This window comes from Mauremys mutica, chromosome 1, assembly GCF_020497125.1.
Source record: "Mauremys mutica isolate MM-2020 ecotype Southern chromosome 1, ASM2049712v1, whole genome shotgun sequence".
NCBI classification, from domain to species: Eukaryota; Metazoa; Chordata; order Testudines; family Geoemydidae; genus Mauremys; species Mauremys mutica.
Genome location: NC_059072.1, coordinates 31,409,349 through 31,430,317, shown reverse-complemented (window position 1 = coordinate 31,430,317; position 20,969 = coordinate 31,409,349). Strand labels below are relative to the sequence as shown.

The window sequence follows — 20,969 nt, the reverse complement described above, 5'->3', positions numbered from 1 at the left end:
CATTTCAGTAAAATGCTGTCTCCACGGCTTTGGGGATTTTAAATAAGGATACGTTTACGCTACAAACTTATGCTGACTCAAGTTACGTTGGCATACTGATGCTGCAGTTAGTACATTGCTTGTGAATGTACATACTTGGCTCCTTGTGTTCGCAGTGTGCTTACTCACTAGGACATGTACTCACTAAGAGTGCATGTGTAGGCGCAGAATGCAGTGCACCATGGGTAGACATCCTACTGTGCAACTCAGCACCCTCCAGTGTACTGACTTTTGGGAAGTTTTGGCAATGCAGAGTGAGGCCAAAATGAGTTATGCAGGGGATACTGGAGTCAACTTCCCAGTTTGCAGCTGTCTCCAGACCATAATTTAATTTGTATCCCATAATTTTCATGCCTTTTTTCAAAATCCTACAAACCTACAAGGCTTTCCTCACTGTCTGCCATCTCTGACAGAAGCATGAAGCTTGCATAGCTCTCTGCTGTTGTCATGAGCGTGACAAGTACAGGCTGCGTGATCCTTCAGGATTTGCAGAGCTGTAATAAGAACCAAATGAGTGGGGAACATGACGGTTCCTTGGAGGACAGATTGCTGTGGGACATAGCAAGAACAAATTCAAAGTTGGTGGTGGTGTTCATGCAGCAGCTACAGATGCTGGAGCACCACTTCTGTGTCTGAGAAACAAGCACTTACTGGGATCACATTGTAGTGCAGGTTTTGGATAATGAGCAGTGGCTGCAGAACTTTCAGATGCACAAGGCAACAATCCTTGCTCTACTTCAGTAGAGCAATACATGGCATGCATATCCCTATTTGAGCACCAGACCACTTTGCCATGGAGTACATCAACAGAAAGGGCTACTTTTCTATGGTAATGCACGTGCTAGTGGATCACTGGGAACCCTTCACCAATATCAACGTGGGCTGGTCTGGGAAGGTGAATGATGTGCGCATCTTTAAGAACACAGGTCTGGTCAGAAAGCTACAAGAACATTACCATTGGGAATTTTGAAATGCCAGTAGTGATTCTGGGGGACCCAGCCTACCCCTTGCTCCTACGGCTCATGGAGTTATGCACCGGCCATCTTGACAGTACCAACGAACTATTCAACTACCGGCTCAGCAGGTGCAGAATGATGGGTGAGTCATTTGAAGGGTTGCTGGCTTTGTCTCCTCACAAGATTGGACCTCAGTGAGAAAAATATCCCAATGGTTATAGCTGCTTGCTCTGTCCTGCATAATATCTGTGAAGCAAAGGGGAAAAAGTTTCCATCAGGGTGGAAGGCAGAGGTTGAGCAGCTGCCTGCTGAATTTGAATAGCCAGATACCATGGCTATTAGAAGAGCCTAACGTGGACCTATATGGCCCAGGTAGTCTTTGAAAGACAATTTAAACAATGAGCCAGAGTAATGTATGTTGTGGAGAGGCTGTCCCCCCTCCTCCTGTTCCTCCTCCTCCTTTTCCTTGTCCACCACCTCCTTCTCCTCCCTGCTGTTCATACTAGGCGTTTGTGACTTGGGCTTCTCAGAGGTATCCACTGTGCTGTAGTGGGGGGGGGGGGTGAGTGGGGAGGAGAAGGTTTCACTGAGCATGGCATGCAGCTCTTTGTAAAGCAGCAGGTCTGCAGCTTGGCACTGGATCGATGGTGGCCTCCCTGGTTCTGGTATGCCTGTTGCAGCTCCTTGGCTTTCACATGGCGCTGCTGCTGGTCCCTGTCATAGCCCTTCTCCTGCATCCCCTGAGCAATCTGCTCATAGATGTTAATGTTTCTATGACTGGTTGAGAGCTGTGCCTGTACAGCCTGTTCTCCCCACAGGCCCAGTCAATCCAATATCTCCTGTCTACTCCAGGCAGCTGCACATCTGGAGCATGTAGCCAGCATGGTCAGCTGGGCAGCTGCAGTCAACAACAGAGCTGCTAGGTGTGCTCACCGAGCCAGGCAATGAGGAAAAGGAATTTCAGAAAATTGCAGGGCTTTAAAGAGGAGAGGGGGCTTCTCATATCTGTGACCCGTGGGTAGTGGAGTTCACAATGGGGAGTGTGGGACATTGTGGGACAGCTTTTGGGGGACAGTTAGGATCTACACATGCACTGTGTTGACCTATGTACATTGACCGTGGCTTTACGCCACTCCGGGAGCTGGTGTTACTATGTTGGCATAATGGAGCACTTACACTGTGGGAGACCAATTTAAGGGTAGACACTTGCACAACTAGGTTGACCTAAGCTGTCTTGCGTAATTTAACTTTGTATTGTAGACCGAGCCTAAGAAAGCACCACTGGCTGGATGTCCCAGTGTGTTTATATGTTTACTAGTCTGTCTATGTAGATTGTAAGTTCCTTGGGGCAAGGCCCAGATTTCTCTGTATGCCTTGTCCATCCCCAAACTCAACATTGCCACTTATTAAACAATGTAATTATTGTTTCTCTGACCCTTCTACTGTAGATGACTTTACCTTTCTTTATCTGTTCTGCCCATAGAAACTCAGCTTCCATCTGCCAGTCTGTGTTCTACAATATAAACTCCTATCCCTCCTGCTGTGTTTTGAATGTCTCCTTTATACAATACACAGAGAAAAGATATTGATTTTTTTCTTAAACATTTCATAGCATGGCAATATTACTCTCAAAATGATCAGCACACTCATAGACTAGGCACATGTTCCCTGACATTATTTCTTGATCTTTTAACAAATGACACCCCTCTCCCTTCCATTATAGATATAATTCTTCAGCTATCTAGGTCTGTAAAAATTAGAGAGAGAGAGAGAGAGAGAGAGAGAAGCCTAGCCCAAAATAAAACCAAAATGCAATGTGCAAAGACCTCTAATCAGCCAGCACCCCTTCTCCTCCCACAGTTTCTACACATACATAGTACCAGCTGTACCTGGCTGGTGTTCACAGTAAAATGTACCCACATAATTCACTTTCTCTAAAGCTCTTAGGAGTTTCACACAAAATTACACTTTCCTTAAGTGCTCTTTAAAATCAGCTAGAGCTTTTAAAATATGCACGTACACAAAAGCTGAAGGAAAGAATAGCTTAGACATGTAACAAAATGTAAGGTCAAGCAATGAGTGGGTTCAAATTCTGGGGCTTAGAACCAGGGCCGCCCAGAGGATTCCGGGGGCCCGGGGTCTTCGGCGGCGGGGGGCCCTTCCGTTCCGGGACCTGCCGCCGAAGTGCCCCGAAGACCCGCGGCGGGAGCCCCCCGCCGCCGAATTACCGCCGAAGCGGGACCCGCCACTGAAGTGCAGCCCGGTCTTCGGGGCACTTCGGCGGCGGGTCCCGGAACGGAAGGGGCCCCCCGCCGCTGAAGACCGGGCTGTGCTTCGGCGGTGGGTCCCGTTTCCCCTCCCGCCCCGGCCCCAGCCCCAGCCCCAGCCTCAGCCTCAGCCTCTTACCCCCGGCTCCCTCCTCACCCGGAGTCTCAGCGCCTCGCCGGAACAGCCGCAGCGTGCGGCCGGCGGGGCCTGAGCTCCGTCCCGCTCAGAGCCGCGTGGTGAGGGGGCGGGGCTGGGAGCTCCGGGCCGAGCGGAGGGAGCTGATCTCAGCCCGGAGCTCCCAGCCCCGCCCCCTCACCGCGGGGCTCAGGGGCCCCGGCGGAGACTCGGCGCTTGATGCGCTGAGGCTCCAGGAGCGGGGCGGAGGCGGGACCCTCCGCTGTTCTCTTGGGGGCCCCTGTGGAGCCCGGGGCCCGGGGCAAATTGCCCCCTTTGCCCCCCTCTCTGGGCGGCCCTGCTTAGAACCAGCAGTTGTTCAGAAAGAACTGAAATTTCCACTATGGGTCTGGAAGAGAGAACAATGGTATGTGCAAGCGTCTATAGCACAGATTCATATTATAGCACAATCAGAGGCAACTGGCCATCCTCCTTTTAGCTAGATGTCAATAAATAGTTCCTTAATTAAGTTAATGGAGTAAATATCAAATGTTTGTGAGATGAATATGGCATATAAAAGCTAAGTATTGATACCATTATATTTGAAAAATGGAAATGGTTAAGAAGATATAACAGTGAAGAAAAAGAAAAAAAGAAATATTTACCCCAAAAAGAAAGTGATAATAGAAAAAAAAAGTAAATTGCTCGATTTTGCTGAAGCCAAAAGCTGTCATCTAACCAATGGAATGCTCCGTTAATCCTTGTTCAAAGAAGTAGCATTTTGAATGGCATCCAGTTTTGAGCGATAGGAATGTTGCCAATCAGTGACTGGCACAGATTAAATTTGACTGGCACAAATTAAAATAAAGTCTGTTCTAGATCACCAGCTCACACGAGAGAACAGGATGGCTGCCTCCTTATGCACCTATCTATAATGTGTAGGGGAAAAAGCTGCATAATCATGGGGGCTTCAGTTTGAATGACACATGTTATAGATCTCATGCTGCCAGCACTAAAACATCCTTAAAAGTGGGGAGGGATAGCTCAATGGTTTGAGCATTGGTCTGCTAAACCCAGGGTTGTGAGCTCAACCCTTGAGGTGGCCATTTGGGGATTTAGTTGGGGATCGGTCCTGTGTTGAGCAGTGGGTTGGACTAGATGACCTCCTGAGATCCCTTCCAACCCTGATAGTCTATGATCCTTGGAATGTCTAAATATTATAGATGACAATGTCCTAACTCAAAAACTGTTGCAGCCAATGTGAGGGAATTCTGTACCAGACCATATCGTAACAGATAAAGAAAAACAGATCACAGAACTAAACATTAATGGGCGTTTAAGTACAAGAGATAATGACTTGATTACATTTACCGTATAATATACAAGCAGAATAAAGTCCAGAACAGCTTTAACAGGGCCAGTTTCACAAAGCCACAATCCCACAACTGAGGAAGAAGTCCATGCTGGTTAAAAATATGATCTAGTTTAGAGGGGAAATGAAAGCAGATATATTATATATTATTTATATTGTAATAATATTATATGTATTATATTATAAAACAAATGGAAGGAAGAGGAAGTTGATAGTAAATAATGTAAATCAGACGTTAGGAACTGTAGAAAATAAAAAAGGGAAGCAAATTGACACAAGAAGGAATCTGTGATCAGCAAAGTTAAGGAGAATAAGGAGATTTTAAAATATATTAGAAACAAAAAATCCTGACTATGGTATTGGTACATTATGAGATGGAAATGGTAGAATTATCAATAATAAATCAGAAAAAGCAGAAGTGGTCAATAAATATTTCTGTTCTGTGTTTGGGAAAAAAACAGATGATCTAGTCTCATCATATGGTGATAACACTTTCCATTCCACTCGTATCTCTGAAGGATGTTGAATACCAGCTACTAAAGTGAGGCATTTTAGAATCAGCAGGTCCAGATAATTTGCATCCAAGGGTTTTAAAAGAGCTGGCCAGGGAGCTCACTGGACCATTAATGTTGATTTTAAATAAGTCTTGGCGCACTGGGGAAGTTCCAGAGGACTGGAAGAAAGCTAATGTTGTGCCAATATTTAAAAAGAGTAAACAGGCTGACCTGAGTAATTATAGGCCTGTCAGCCTGACATCAGTCCCTTGTAAGATAATGGAGTGGCTGATATGGGACTCAATTAAGAAAAAATTAAAGAAGGATAATGTATTAATGCAAATCATCATGGGTTTATTAAAAATAGAACTTGCCAAACTACCAATTTTTTGTGAGATTACTATTATGGTTGATAAAGGTAATAGTTCTGACATAATATATTTAGACTTCTGTAAGGCATTTGACTTGGTACCATGCAAAATTTTAAAGAACTAGACCAATATAAAATTAACATGGCACACATTCAATGGATTTAAAACTGGCTAACTGATAGGTCTCAAAATGTAATTGTAAACACGAAATCATCATCAAATTTGGTTTTGTTTCCAGTGGGGTCCTGTAGGGATTATTGGTTCTTGGCCCTCTGCTATTTAACATTTTTATCAATGACCTGGAAGAAAACAACATCATTACTGAGAGAGTTTGCAGATCACATATAAATTGGGGACGTGGTAAATAATGAAGAGGATAGGTCACTGATTCAGAGCTATCTGGCTTGTTTGGTAAACTGGGCACAAGCAAACAGCATGAATTTTAATATGGCTAAAAAAATGTATATATCTAGAAACAAAGAGAATAGGCCACATTTACATGATGGAGGATGCTAGCCTGAAAAATAATTTGGGGTTGTAGTGGATAAACAGCTGACTATGAGCCCCGTGTGACACTGTAGCCAAAATTGCTAATGAGATCCTGGGATGCTAAACAAGGGAATCCTGCAATGGAGTAGTAAGGTGCCCCAATAGCAACCATGGGTGAAACCAGACAATCACTACACTCTCAAATGAACTTACCTAGGAAAATGATGAAAGTGATAATAGGACATTCAGTCAATATGCTGCCTGACCATTGTGCCTAATTGCTAGATTCTGGGATGCTATCCAAAACCAAGGCTGAAATCACCAAATGCACTTCAGTTAGGGTTGCAAACGGAATATAAACAAACTGAAAAATAACTGACTGGTACCGTTCGATGGATTCAGCAAAAAATAATAATCTGAAATAGCCATTTAAATTCACTAAAGAAAGATTTTATTACTGATCTTGCACCTCAAATTTCAATGGTAAATGGAACCACTTATAAACTACTCCCCACAGGCCCCACCATCCCCATATCAAATGGTACAGACTCAGACTTCAAATCGTTTTTGTCTAAATGATCACAGAAATCAGAATGCAATCTCCCTACAAGCTACAATTGGGATTGGCTGAGGTTGCTGGTTCCCTGGCTCAATGGGAGGTTCTATAACAGGCCTACAACTCTGGAACTCACTTTCCCCCTTGCTGTGACAGAGCCTGAGTCTCCTGACTTTCAAGGCCTCTTGGTTTCCAATAGGTGGATGGTTTATGTAGGATACAAAGGATTTAAGAGGGGGCAGACCTAATGAGCCCTAACAGGCAGGAGGGAGTGTTGTATTCATTTTGATGGAATAAATGGCCCAAAAAGTCAAAGGTGTTAATATGAACCTGTCAAATATCCAACATTAAACAAGTTTTAAATGAGGTTAATTTAAATGAGATTGGTATACAGCAACCTCATCTTGCTTATTATTATGGCAAACACATCATTACAAATCTTTTAAACATTTTATTAAAGATACAGAAAAGAAGGAAAGCCAGCCAAAGCATTTACATTGTAAACTATTACGTAAAGCTTTCATTTTAACAACATTCCTTGTTTCCTTTCCCTCTAGCTGGAAGGAGTTTTTTAAAAGCCCCCCCCCAAATTTGACAGTCTTTCAGATGGTATTAAATATGATAATAATTGTTCTTTTTGGAGCAAAAAGATGTTCAATGAAATGGGCTGGAGCTGCTGTTGCTGCTGAAATCTGCTCCCATTTCCTAAAAGACAAGACAAACACACAAGAGTTGAGAATAAAGAACAGCAAAGAGAGAAAATGCAGCTTCTGTTAATGCTCATTTGCAACCTCATATCTGGAGAAACACCAGAACCCTGGGCTTATCCACCTATCAGGAATGAGTGTCTGCAGGTGCTCCTGCCCAGTCGTCAGGCAGTCTATGAGCACAGCTGTGCCCTGGCAGAACCACCTGATAGGCCAAGTATCAGAGGGGTAGCCATGTTAGTCTGGTTCTGTAGAAGCAGCAAAGAATCCTGTGGCACCTTATAGACTAACAGATGTTTTGCAGCATGAGCTTTCGTGGGTGAAGTGGGTATTCACCCACGAAAGCTCATGCTGCAAAACATCTGTTAGTCTATAAGGTGCCACAGGATTCTTTGCTGCTGATAGGCCAAGGCAGTCATGTGGCTTGCTCCTCAACCTAGCAGCTACAGAGGCTCAGCAATTGCTTGATGCATATGTTTCTGGATTCTCTATGTACTAACCCCCTACTCCAGCCTAGAGTCTACCCTGCACCTAGCCGTATTCCAGTCCTGTCACAGCACTGCTCCTGCTTTTCCTGACTTCAGGTAATCTGGTTCTAATCTCAGCCCCTGGTTCTGAGTCTGCCTGGGCTCTAGCATTTGAACTCTGACTTTGGTTCTGACTTTCAGCTCTGACCCCATGCTTTGACTCTTCTTGGGCTCTGGCATTCAGACTCTGACCACTAGGCCTGACTCCTGCTTGTGACCTGGTCTCCCTGACACCACCACTCTAAGACCTGGCAATTTGTACAAGCATTGGGCTGTTTAGGCATTGCTTTTCACTGCCTTTCTGGCCACAGGCTTCAAGCAGTATTGCAAAATACAGTCTTGGCCAGGTAAGCTGGACTGTTCTTAAACAGAAGGAAAAAGAAAAGGGATAGGAAAGAGAAGAAATAATGTGGGGAAGGAAAAGGACACATAGGGTGGGCGGACAATGACAAAATGCCACATCCCATTTGGTGTTTGGGAGCTAGTCAGAGGTAATGAAGGTGGTGATGTCATCTGGTCCCTCTCTCTGGCCCTGTCTGGTCAGGGCATCTCTTAGGATCAGAATGACAAATGCTCATAGTGTTATGGTGGATCCCTGGGACCCAGAAGACAGTGGGGGTGGCATCCATGATGCTAAATCTCACTGCAGCAGTTGTTAGCAGCTATCATCTTCTGCTAATTTTGCCCCCAAAGTCATCTTTTTAAGAACCTGAAAAGGAGATGATAGGTGGAATAGTCATCCTCTTGTTATTTTGTTCACTCATTAGGCCTAATTTTCAACACACCAATTTTAGTCGATTGATTTCTGGTCCCATGCTTTTCCTGTTTAGTAGGCATTATCGTTACACAGTCCTTGACATTATCGTTACACAGTAGGCCTTTTATTTGGACAAATTCAGTCTCTCTCCCTTTTGCGCCTTTTCCCATCAACATTTGTTGTTGTTATATATTTTTGTGACATTTTTATAAACCGTCACTCACTTTTTACAGCTGAGCTCAATTAGGGTAAATTTGTAGGCCCAATTATCACAACAGGTGAGAAGAATTCATATCTAATTGGTCTATTTTGAATGAATTGACCTGTTCCAGGGTAATTGGATAGCTACATTTTATGGAAATCCAAAAAACTGCATAAAATGTATGTATAAGGTGAAGCTCTTGCAGTTTATATTGTTACCAGCAACTCTCAATAAAAATGTATCTTAATACATGTGCAGTTCTAAGGCTCCTGTCTCCATAGTATCTAAGCACTGTACAACAATGAAACACAACTGAGTATGCATAAATGGCAATTTTCGGACAGCCTCCTTTGTTCCTTGTTTTTCTTTACTTTTCTTCTCTTTCTGGCGCTTTCTTCCTCCCTTTCAGTCTCCCCAGTTACTGGTTGGTGTGAGGCTTTGGTGTTCAATGCAGACCAGTACAAGGTTGTGTTACCGCCTGCCCTGCAACTGTGTACCTTAAATGCTATGCTACTGTGGCTCACAGCTCTGACACCAACAGCCAGCATATAAGCATGCAGATTGCACCCTGCCTTCCACTGCTCAGTTACCGTTTGCCCAGCGATGCTTAACCCTCCCTCTTCCCCTCTCATCCCAAATTTCCCCAAAATCATCTGCCACAGTGGCAATCTGTTGAGGTTCCCAGAATTGGAAGTTACTGTGGTAGCCCTCTCAGCCTCAAGAACTGAGAGTTTTGCTACTGCTAAGCTGTGTGACAATTCCCCAACACACCAGATTTTGTCTTGCCTGGCCAAGAAACTCTTCAGCACTGTGCCAGGCCAAACCTTGCCTTGGAGGTAACAAACAGTGAACCCCAACTCCTGTGTTTCTCCAGAGCCATCTCCCTGCATTGTCCAGCCCTTTCTTGGAACATTCACAGAAGTTAAGTTTGTTGCTCCTTTAAGTACATTGCAACTTATTAATTTAATTGCTGTTTGACAGACACTCTTATTTCAATCACAGCACTGATTTGATTTAGTTAAAGTAAAACAAGTTTATTTAACAAAAGGATATAGGATTAAGTGATACCAAGTACATGGAATAAAGATAGAAGCATACTTTTGCCTTTGTTTACATTTCTAAGATTAAAACGTAAATTACAATATTTGCCTAAGAAGGTTTCTCAACTTATTCAGTTCCTAGATACTTCAGGATTCATCTTTCTCAGATGTACCAGAACTGTGGCCCCTTTAGCCCTCTTCCCCCCCCCCCCGCTCAATAACTCAAATGTATAAGGGGGGCAAAAAGACCACCCCAAAGTTCATTGTCTTAGTTTCAAAAGCCAAGCAGGCCTGTGGACTTCCCATCCCCCCTGCTGATTCATATGTAAGTGGGCTTGCCATTGTTTTGATTCCACATTGTTTAATTTGTATTGGAGACAGGTAAATAGCTCCCTTCCCTCCTGTCTGGGAGAACCTGTTTCTTCTTGTGTTTGGTCACAGACTTTAAAGCATAATGCCAGGAGTATTCATAATGCCTCAGAATGTTAATACATATTTCACAACGATAGAAACACCAGTTTGTCAAAAGCTTTCATAAAAAACCTTGCTCAACATATTTTGATAATCGTTATATTATAGATCAGTTCATTCAATTGCTTATCCTTGACTCTCCCCCTCTGTCCTCAGTCTTTATAGCCAACTAAACCTTTGAAATATTCATAGAAAAAATAAGCCCAGACCAAGCTTCTCTCTCCTGCGGGGGTGTAGCTGCCTAGGCTGTCTTCCTAAAGTTCATTGGCACTGCTTCAAGATGTAGAAAGGTTCCTAGGGTTGTCATCTGCATTCATCCATAGAGATTGGTAAATGGTCCTCTTCCCCACTGGCTTGCCTCGTTACCTTGCATGTAAATGTGCTTTCCTTAGGCAAGGTGTGATCAAAGACAAACTAACATTGAAGACACATTTAAGCAAGTGGAACCATATTCCTTTGTATGGAAAAAGGCATGGCTTAGGCACTGCTTACCAACTAGATTTTAAGAACACAATTCTAGCACATTTATATCTGTTAATATACACCTTGTATATGTCACCGTGATTTTTTTCAGGATCAGTGTGTTACCAGTTTGTACAGGATACCTTACATAACAACTTTTTAGATAGAGATTATGACAACAGTGTGTTAGGTGTAGTGAGTATGTTAAACCTGACAAGAGCTACTAACACATCCGACGAAGTGGGTATTCACCCACGAAAGCTCATGCTCCAATACATCTGTTAGTCTATAAGGTGCCACAGGACTCTTTGCTGCTTTAACACAAAGTAGTGAACCACCAATGGGCCAGCACGAGCCCCCACCCAGTAACCTGGTAAAATTACACACCACCCCTGGGGGCCTCCGAGAGGCAACACTTCCTCTCTTGCAAGAACAGAGTCTGAGTGTAGAAAAGAGACTTAATGAAACAAGGGAAGTCTACCCCAACATTAATTAGGGAAAATGCCACAAGCAGGATTCATAATCCTAAAACTGTGAGCAGGACACTCACCCCCAGAGTATGTAGGGCAGTGTCTTCTGCCTCATGTTCTTGAGTTCTACAACTGAAAGTTCATTTTCTGTGCCCCTCTCTACTCCCTCACCATACCCCACTCACAGTGGTTGTCCGTGGTCAGTGAGGACCCAGGGTTCAGAGGTGCATCTGTGTGAGTTCAGCTCCCACACTGGGGGAGGCACCTGACTTGCTCCATCTGAGACTTGATCTGACTCACTTCAGATCTCACATTTACTTTCTTAATATTCCTATGCCTGGAAAGCCCATCCTCATTCTACCTTTGGGCCAATCTTCCATTGCTGACCCCTACACAATGGCACCCATTCCAGATATGCCACAACCCTCAGTACTTTAAATTTATTTATAAAAGAAATATCAGGCGAGGAACTAGTAAGATGTGTATGTTAACAATAAGCTTGTCTCATGAACTTTCACCCTGGTAACCCTCATTTTTGTGTCTCCTCCCTTTATCATTGTGTCTTACACTTATTACAGTAATAGAGATATTTGGATAAAAGGCCCTACATATATAAAGTGAAAGTTGCACTATAAAGATCCTGTGGGAATCATTGATATGAAACAAGCTCCCATACTAAGTTTTTCACAGTGCAGACAAATGGGCCCTGCTGGTGTGACTAGGCAAGACTCCCATCTGATTATAAGCTCTTTGGAGCAAGGACAGTATTTTTGTTCTGTGTGTGCTCAGTACTTAGCACAATGAGGTCCAAGGATTGGGGCTCCTGTGTGCTATGATAATACAAACAATAACTGAGGTAAATTAAGCTGCATCCATTTATATCAGCAGAAAGCCTGGCTCAAGTGTGTAGCCAGTAAGCCTAGGAGTGGATTGCATGACCAATTGAAGTAAGCTGTAATGGCAATTTTCTGGGTCCATGATGTGGATGTCTTGAGGTAATCTAATGTATTCTCACACTAGCAGTGTTGTGATAAATCTACACATTTGATTATTGTATGTTTATCTGAAACATTTCTTCAGAAAGAGGAAGAACTACAGAGAGGGGTAGGTGGTTCCTGAACAAGGATGTTTGAGCTTTATTCATCCTGAATAAAAGTGTTCATTTTAGGAGATATTCTAGGTAGACAATAATGGTGTCTTAACAGTCCATGGACACTGCATTCATGCAGAAGGCAGGTCAGTGAATTTTTTTTCAGTCTCTGAAGATACGTATGGAACCTCATTCCACATGAAGTTTAAAGGGGTGTGTCTGTGGATTAAAGTCCTGCTCAGTTCTATGTGATCTACTAGTATGTGTACCATAGCAGCCCTTCTTCATTCAGTGTGAAAAAGTGCCCCTTTTCTGGCCTTTAAACAATCCCCCCAACCGTGCCAAGCTCATCATCAGAAGCAAGCTCCCCACAGACTACACAAACCAGCTCAAAGCAGCACCAGACCCTGCCAGAACAACAGATGCAAAACCTGCAGATGTATCTCCACTGCTATAATAATCAGTAGGCCCTACAACAAACCTTTCAAGATCCATGGGTCCTACACATGCCTATCACAACATGTGGTGGTCCTCATCCAGTGCACTAACTGCCCCTATAATGACTATGTGAGTGACACAAGACAATCTCTACATTCGCTAATGAACTCACACAGAAAAACAATATGACAAAACCACCATATCACCCATGGGCAAACACTTTTCACAAAGTGACCACTCCATATCTGACCACTCCATATCTGACCTCTGTCCTCGTCCTCAAAGGGAACCTGCAGAACACCTTCAAAAGACAAGCCTTGAAACTTAAATTCATAGCTTTGCTAAACACCTAAAATCCCAGTCTTAATAAAGACACTGGATTTATGGCTGATTACAACAACCTGTAACCCACTAACCCTCCTTTGTCCTAAGACTGTAGAGGTGTTAGCTGCCCACTTCATCTTGAATGACCTCTTGCAACATGGGTTACATGCAGCATGGAACAGATAAGGAGTTAGCAGTGACACTCTAAGTACCTTTCCCAGACCTGAAGAAGAGCTCTGTGTAGCTCACGAGCTTTTCTCTTTCAACAGCAGAGGTTGGTCCAATAAAAGAGATCACCTCCCCACCCTTGTTTCTTGGAAATTAAAAGGAACCATCACAAAGATAAAATGACTGCAAACTGCTTGGCGTTTATTTAAAAACACCAAAATAGAAACTAGAGTCTCACCCTAAATGTATACCCCCAAATGAAAAACAAATAAATAAAACCAAAACAACAAAAGTAAAAAACAAACCAACCAAGCAAACAAACAAACCCACCATGGCTAAACAGCAGAATAAAAGAGGTGTGTGTTGCGGGGGAAGGATCCTTTAAATATTGGAAGTCAAATCCTACTGACAAGTGTAAAATTTACAACAAAGCAGACCAAGAACTTTTTTTTCTGTTTGATTTTTGTGTCCTTAGCTAGTTGCTCTTCAAATTCTAAGAATCCTGTGGCACCTTATAGACTAACAGACGTTTTGCAGCATGAGCTTTCGTGGGTGAATACCCACTTCTTTGGATGCAAGCAGTGGAAATTTCAGGGGCAGGTGTGTATATATAAGCAAGCAAGAAGCAAGCTAGAGATAACGAGGTTAGATCAATCAGGGAGGATGAGGCCCTGTTCCAGCAGCTGAGGTGTGAAAACCAAGGGAGGAGAAACTGGTTCTGTAATTGGCAAGCCATTCACAGTCTTTGTTCATCAGCTCAGGACTAAACAAAGACTGTGAATGGCTTGCCAATTACAGAACCAGTTTCTCCTCCCTTGGTTTTCACACCTCAGCTGCTGGAACAGGGCCTCATCCTCCCTGATTGATCTAACCTCGTTATCTCTAGCTTGCTTCTTGCTTGCTTATATATACACACCTGCCCCTGAAATTTCCACTGCTTGCATCCAAAGAAGTGGGTATTCACCCACGAAAGCTCATGCTGCAAAACGTCTGTTAGTCTATAAGGTGCCACAGGATTCTTTGCTGCTTCTACAGAACCAGACTAACACGGCTACCCCTCTGATACTTCAAATTCTAAGTACATCAGAAGCAGGAAGCCTGCCAAATGTGGGACGGGGGAATGAAGAGCACTCAAGGAAGACCAGGCCATTGCAGAGAAGCTAAATGAATTCTTTGCATTGGTCTTCACTTCAAAGGGTATAGGGGAGATCCCCAGATTTATCACCTAAAAGAAATGGCTTGAGTGTGGAGAACTGTCCCAAACTGAGATGTCAGTAGAGGAGTTTTTGGAACAAATTGATAAATTAAACAGTAATAAATCACCAGGACCAGGTCATATTATGATAATATGCATCTGAAGGAACTTAGGTCTGAAATTGCAGAACTACTAACTATGGTATAGAACCTATTGCTTAAATCAGCCTCTTTGCCAGATGACTGGAGGATAGCTAATGTAGGATCCAAGAGGTAATCACAGGCTGGTAAGCCTAATTTCAGTCCCAGGTAAATTGGTTGAAACTATAATAAAGACAAATAAGCACAATATGTTGGGGAAGTGTCAACACAGCTTTTGTAAAGGGAAATCATGTCTCACCAATCTATTAGATTTTTTTTTGAGGGTGTCAGCAAACATGTGGACAAGGGTAATCCAGTTGATATAGTGTACTTGGACTTTCAGAAAGCCTTTGTCAAAGTCACTCACCAAAGTCTCTTAAGCAAAATATCAAGTATCAGGGGTAGCCGTATTAGTTTGTATCCACAAAAACAACAGGAATCCGGTGGCACCTCTGAAGAAGTGAGTTTTTTTTTACCCAAGAAAGCTTATGCTCAAATAAATCTGTTAGTCTTTAAGGTGCCACCAGACTCCTTGTTGTTTTTAAGCAAAATAAGCAGTTATGGGCATAGGCGGCAGGTTTGTATAATTTTTGGTGGGGCCCAAAATGGTGGTGCCCCCCCGCTCCCGCCCTGTAAGCCGATATAAAATGAAGCTACAATGCATCAGTGCCACAAGATTACAAGGGTCAATTAAAAGTGGAAAGTCAGAAGCAGCACTTGCCTACTTCAATATACAGTATTATATTTTGTTGCACCTGTTGTGATGAAGTGGGAATGTCCTTAATATTTTCTCTGAATACTGTGTGGGTGCCTCAGTTTCCCCTGCAAGATGCCAACTGAAGGTACTGGGGACAAAGATCAGGTGGCCTCCTTGTCCAGAAGAGACACAGAGGGCAGAGGAGGGAGTGTCAGTTTGGAGCTGGCTGGGGAAATGGGGAGAGACCCAGAACTTGGTTCTGGGCTCCCTACCCCCCAAGATGGACCTGACAGAGGGGTTCTGTTTTCTGTACCTACAAGCTCTGTTTAAACTGTGTTCCCGTCATCTAATAAACCTTCTGTTTTACTGTCTGGCTGAGAGTCACATCTGACTGCGGAGTTGGGGTGCAGGGACCTCTGGTTGCCCCAGGACCAGCCTGGGCAGTCTCGCTGTGGAAAGTGCATGATGTGGAAGGGCATGCTGAATGCTCCGAGGTCAGACCCAGGAAGGTGTAAGCTTCTTGCCCTGGAGACAGTCTGCTCCGAGAGAGGAGGGTCCCCCAGAGTCCTGACTGGCTTTCTATGGAGTTGTTCCAAAGCATCACAGCATCCCCTTCCACACCATGCACTTCCCAGAAGTCTGCACAAGCACTGACACTTCCTCCTCCGTCCTTTGTCTCTTTTCCAGGCATTAGGACGCCACCTGATCTCTCTGTTCTCCAACACCTTCAGTTGGCACCTTGCAGGGGAAACTGATTTGGGAGAAATGAAGTAAAAGCTGCCCAAACCGAGCTTGAGCACTCCTGAATTTTGAGGTGTTCAAATCTGGAAGGCAGGTGCTGGGAGTGGGAGAGGGCTGTGGGCTCCATGGGGGAGCATGGCAGCAACTGTCTGGAGCTGCACGGAGCCAGACACGCTGGTCTGAGTGGCAAAGTAAGCGGTTTGGGGGTTGGAGAAGGGGTAGGGAGTTCCGGGGGGCAGTCAAGGGACAAGGAGCAGGGGGGGTTGGATGGGGCAGAGGTTCGGAGGGGCAGTCAGGGGACAGGCAGCAATTGGATAGGCATGGGAGTCCACGAGGTTTATCAGGGGACAGGTAGAGGGGTTCTGGGGGGAAGTTGGGTGGGGTCTCAGGAGGGGGCAGTTGGGGACAAGGAGAAGGGAGGCTTAGATAGGGGCTGGGGTCCCAAGGGGCAGTTAGGAGCAGGGGTCTCGGGAAGGGGTAATCGGGGGACAAGGACCAGTGGTGCTTAGATAGGGGGTGGAGGTCCTGGGGGGCAGTTGGGGCAAAGGTCTGGGGAGGGGGCAATCAGCGGCCAGGGGCTGGGATTCAAAGGGCTCTGGGCTCCCTGCCCCTGGGGCAGTGCAGAGCCCTCTGACTCCCGGCCGCGGCTGGGATTTAAAAGGCTCTGGGCTCCCCGCGGCTGCAGGCAGCCCAGAGCCCTCTGACTCCCGGTCGCGGCTGGTATTTAAAAGGCTCTGGGCTCCCCGCACTTGCAGGCAGCCCAGAACCTCTGACTCCTGGCCGCGGCTGGGATTTAAAAGGGGCGAAACCTAGCTCCAACTATTGGTGGAGCAGAGCCCCTGACTGTAAAAATTCCTGGGGCTAAAGCCCCAGGAGCCCATATAAGTTGGCGCCCATGGTTATGGGATAAAAAGGGAGGGTCCTCTCATGGATCAGTAACTGGTTAAAAGATAGGAAACAACGGGTAGGAATAAATGGCCAGTTTTCACAGTGGAGAGTTAAATAGCAGGGTCTCCCAACAATGTATACTGGATACAGTGCTGTTCAATATAATCATAAATGATCTGGAAAAGGGGATGACCACTTCGGTGGCAAAATTTGCAGGTGATACCACATTACTCAAGATTAAGTACAAAGCTGATTGTGAAGCGTTACAAAGGGATCTCACTAAAGTGTGTGACAGGACAACAAACTGGCAGATGAAATTCATTGTTAAGTGCAAAGTAATGAAGATTGCCAAACATACCCCCAACTATACATACAAAATGATCAGGTCTACAGTAGCTCTTACTAGATCTTGAAGTCATCCTGGATAGTTCTCTGAAAACATCCACTCCATGTGCAGTGACAAGCAAAAAAGGGAACAGAAAGTTAGGAACTATTAGGAAAGGATAGATAATAAAACAGACATCATCATCATGCTGCTATGTAAATCCATGTACACTGACATTTTGTATACTGCATGCAGTTCTGAGTACCCCATCTCAAATATATATATATATATATATATATATATATATATTGGAAAAGGTACAGAGACAGGCAACAAAAATGATTAGGGGTATGGAACAGCTTCTGTATGAAGAGATATTTAAAAGAAACTGGGACTTTTCAGCGTAGAAAAGAGACAACTAAGGGGGAATATGATAGAGGTCTACAAAATCATGAATAGTGTGGAGAAAGGAAATAGGGAAGTGTTATTTAGTTATTGTGCTACTTAAAGGTGTAAAGGTCACCTAATGAAATTAGTAGGTAACAGGTTCAAAATAAACAAAAGGAAGTACTACTTCAAACAATGCACAGCCAACCAATGGAACTCATTGCCAGTGGATGCTGTGGAGGCCAAAAGTATAAATGGGTTCAAAAATAATTAGTTAAGTTCATGGAGGATAGGTCCATCAATGGCTATTAACTAAGATAGTCAGGGATGCCATCCCATGCTCTGGGTGTCCCAGCTTCTGGCATTTGAAGGTTTAGGGAGTGGACAACCATCGATGTTTCACTCAATTGCCCTGCTCTGTTTATTCCCTGTGAAACATCTGGCACTGGCCACTGTCACAAAACAGTATATTCAGCTAGATGGACCACTGGTCTTGTTATGAGAACTGCACTTGACATAACTGCAGCCATTTTGTGTACTTACCATCATAAACTGGAAGCAAATAGCATGTAGTCAGGAATAATTTGACCTTTGCTTAGGCAGGCAAAACAGCTGCACAGCTTCAGTGGTACTAACAAGGACAGATAAAGTGACAGATTCATGAGAATGAAAGGGAGTGTGGATAAATTACCTTGTATCTGGGTGTCTATAAGTTTCTTGCTGGGAATTGCTTTGCTGATAAGTAGAAACTATAAGTTCTTTGCTATTGCTAGGGAAATTGTTACGCCATTGAGGGTACTTTGAGTGATGTGCTTTGTTTTGAGAACCTATAATAAACTAGTTAAGAGTGTGCAATTTGGAGAAGTTTCAGAGAGGTTTTCAGCAAGCTAAGAGATGGACTTCCAACTCCCCAATGGCTAGGAAGAAGGCTGGCCACTGGAACTGGGCTGCTGACCAGTAGACACCATCTCAGACTTTGAGTAACTGTACCTGGGATGCTCTACTCTACACTATTGCTATTTTAGATGTGTGCTTTGGACTCAATGAAAGCAAGGATTTTTGAGTAAAAGCACTTGTGTGTGCTAATAATTTATCAGACGGAGGAACTGTGCCCCCATTGATTTATGTCTGACACTGTTACCCTGGATTCTCTAAACTCAAAGCTCTCGGTAACTTTACTCTCTGCGAGGCAGTGTCAGGAAATAAATCATTGGAGACGCAGCACATCCATCTGCTAGATGGTCGGCATAAATCACACAAAGTCAAGTGCTTTCACTTAAAGCCTTTACTTGGTCTCCAGCACTCTCACAAGAATGCCTTCACTCAAAGTCTCTGCTTTATTTAATCTTGAGCACAGACAAACACAATGGGTTACAGAGCACCCCAAACAATAGTTACCTATGGTCTGGAGGGGTTTCGAATGGTCTAACAACAAAGTTCAACTGGCCAGCTATCTGCCAATTGCTGGGGATTCCAAGAAATGTCCAGAAGGTCAAATCCAAATTCTCAGCTCTGTCTACTCCTTTTGTTAGTAACTGCTACAATTACATCAACACGTCAATCAAAGAAAAACCATTAAGCAAGCACTTTTTAAGCTGTTAGTTATACTGATGTGTTTTTGCAGTCTGGAGTCTCATAGGCATGTACGTATACACACACACACACCAGAAGTCATATAGAGAGAGACTTCCTGTTTCTCACCCTCACTTACCCCAGCATTTCAGGGAGGATGCAGAGCCAGGCTCACTCCTTGTGATCGCTGCCCCCTCCCTCCCAGCTTTGCCTTAGTTATGCTAAGGTTGGTACAAAGGCCTACTAGCTTAGTTGCTTTTGGCAATAAGTGTAAGAATTGCTATTCTAGTACTAGCAGTGGCCTAAGCATTCTGCTACGTTGCCAGTGGCTCCCCTAACAACACCATCTGGAAAACAAAGTCTAGTTACCTTGGGTTATTTGAACCCCAAACTATGGTAACAGTCTGACCCAGGATGGCCATTCTTGTTATCTTGTCTTATCTTATCTGTATTTCAGGGGTCACATACCATGGTGATGAGTGCAGTTAAGAACATAAATAGCATAGGATGGAAGCTATTGAGGTCTGTGATGGGGTGTACACCCCACACCAGCCCTGATGGAGTTAAGTTACCTGGCGTCACCTGAGAGAGGGAGGGCCAGGGCTAACTGAGAGTGAAGCCCAGCTGGGAAAGGGCTGGGCCAGCACTATAAAGCCAAGAGGCTAAAAAAGCAGAAGGGGGCTCTAGGGGAAGGAGTATACAGTCACTCCCCAGCAGGCGGTCATCAGGATCAAGAAGGAAGCCCACAGAGAGAGCACTGGGATCCTGCCCTGGAGTAAGGAGTCTCGACAGAGGCTAGGAGGGGAAGTAACCATGGAGATTAGAGCAGGCTCCTATAATAAATCCAGAAACAGGTAAGATAAGATGCAGAGGATGGGCAGCAAGGAGCCCAGGGAAACAGCAACCGGGACGAGGACTGAGCAGACCTGGATTGCTGGTTGTAGGGTCCATGGGCTGGAAACTGGGGTAGTGGGTGAGCCCAGGTTCCCCTGCCAGCCACTGGTAAAATGGCACAGAGTCCCAAGTGGGGGATGAACACTGTCTGGAGAAGCATTAGGACAGTGGTCCTGTTGTTGGACCTTGTAACCCTGGAAGGGGCGGACTAAATGGTGACCTAGCTTGAGGGCCAAGTTAACAGAAGAGAGGCTGTTACAGAGGAAGCAACAAGTGGGACCTGACAGCAAGAGATGCATTCTCTGATATAGACACAAGGAGGTGCACTAGCAGTGAGTGGCAACCCCTTTACAGGGTCCTGTTCTACAGCAGAGGTTCTCAAACTGTGGTCCGCAGACCACCAATGGTCCAGGAGGTCCGCGAATAGTTCCCTCTAAGGTGCGTACCTGGGTGGCCGCACATGAGAGAATGAAGGTCTGCCCACCTAATTAGTGGAGCCGTGCAGGCGTGGCTCCACTAATTAGGTGCCTGGACCTGGGAGAAGATGCACATGTAAAGGTGAAGTGGGGGGAATAGGGAATAGGTGGGAGGGGTCAGTGGAGTGAGAAGAGGAGGTGCGGTGAATTTGGGATGTGCAAGGCTGTGAAGGCCAGAGAAACAGGCAACTTTCCCCAGCTCCAGGGGTGTGGCTGCCAGGGACAGACAGCCCTCCTTCCCAGCCTCAGCTCTGTGGCTGCTGTGGTGGGGGAGAAAGGGCACATCCATTGCACTAGAAAGGTAAGACTAGTGATATTAAAATATGAGTTGTGTGCTTT

The 20,969-nt window shown here is 44.7% G+C and overlaps 1 long non-coding RNA gene across 2 annotated transcripts in view; it reads left to right on the top strand.

The window, feature by feature from the left end:
* The first annotated feature begins 7,818 nt into the window (after positions 1 to 7,818).
* Positions 7,819 to 20,969, top strand: part of LOC123346382 — a 63,114-nt gene continuing 49,963 nt past the window's right edge. For both annotated transcript variants that reach the window (XR_006572987.1, XR_006572984.1), the window contains exon 1: positions 7,819 to 7,950. This is a non-coding gene — a long non-coding RNA (uncharacterized LOC123346382). The remainder of the gene's footprint in view (positions 7,951 to 20,969) is intronic.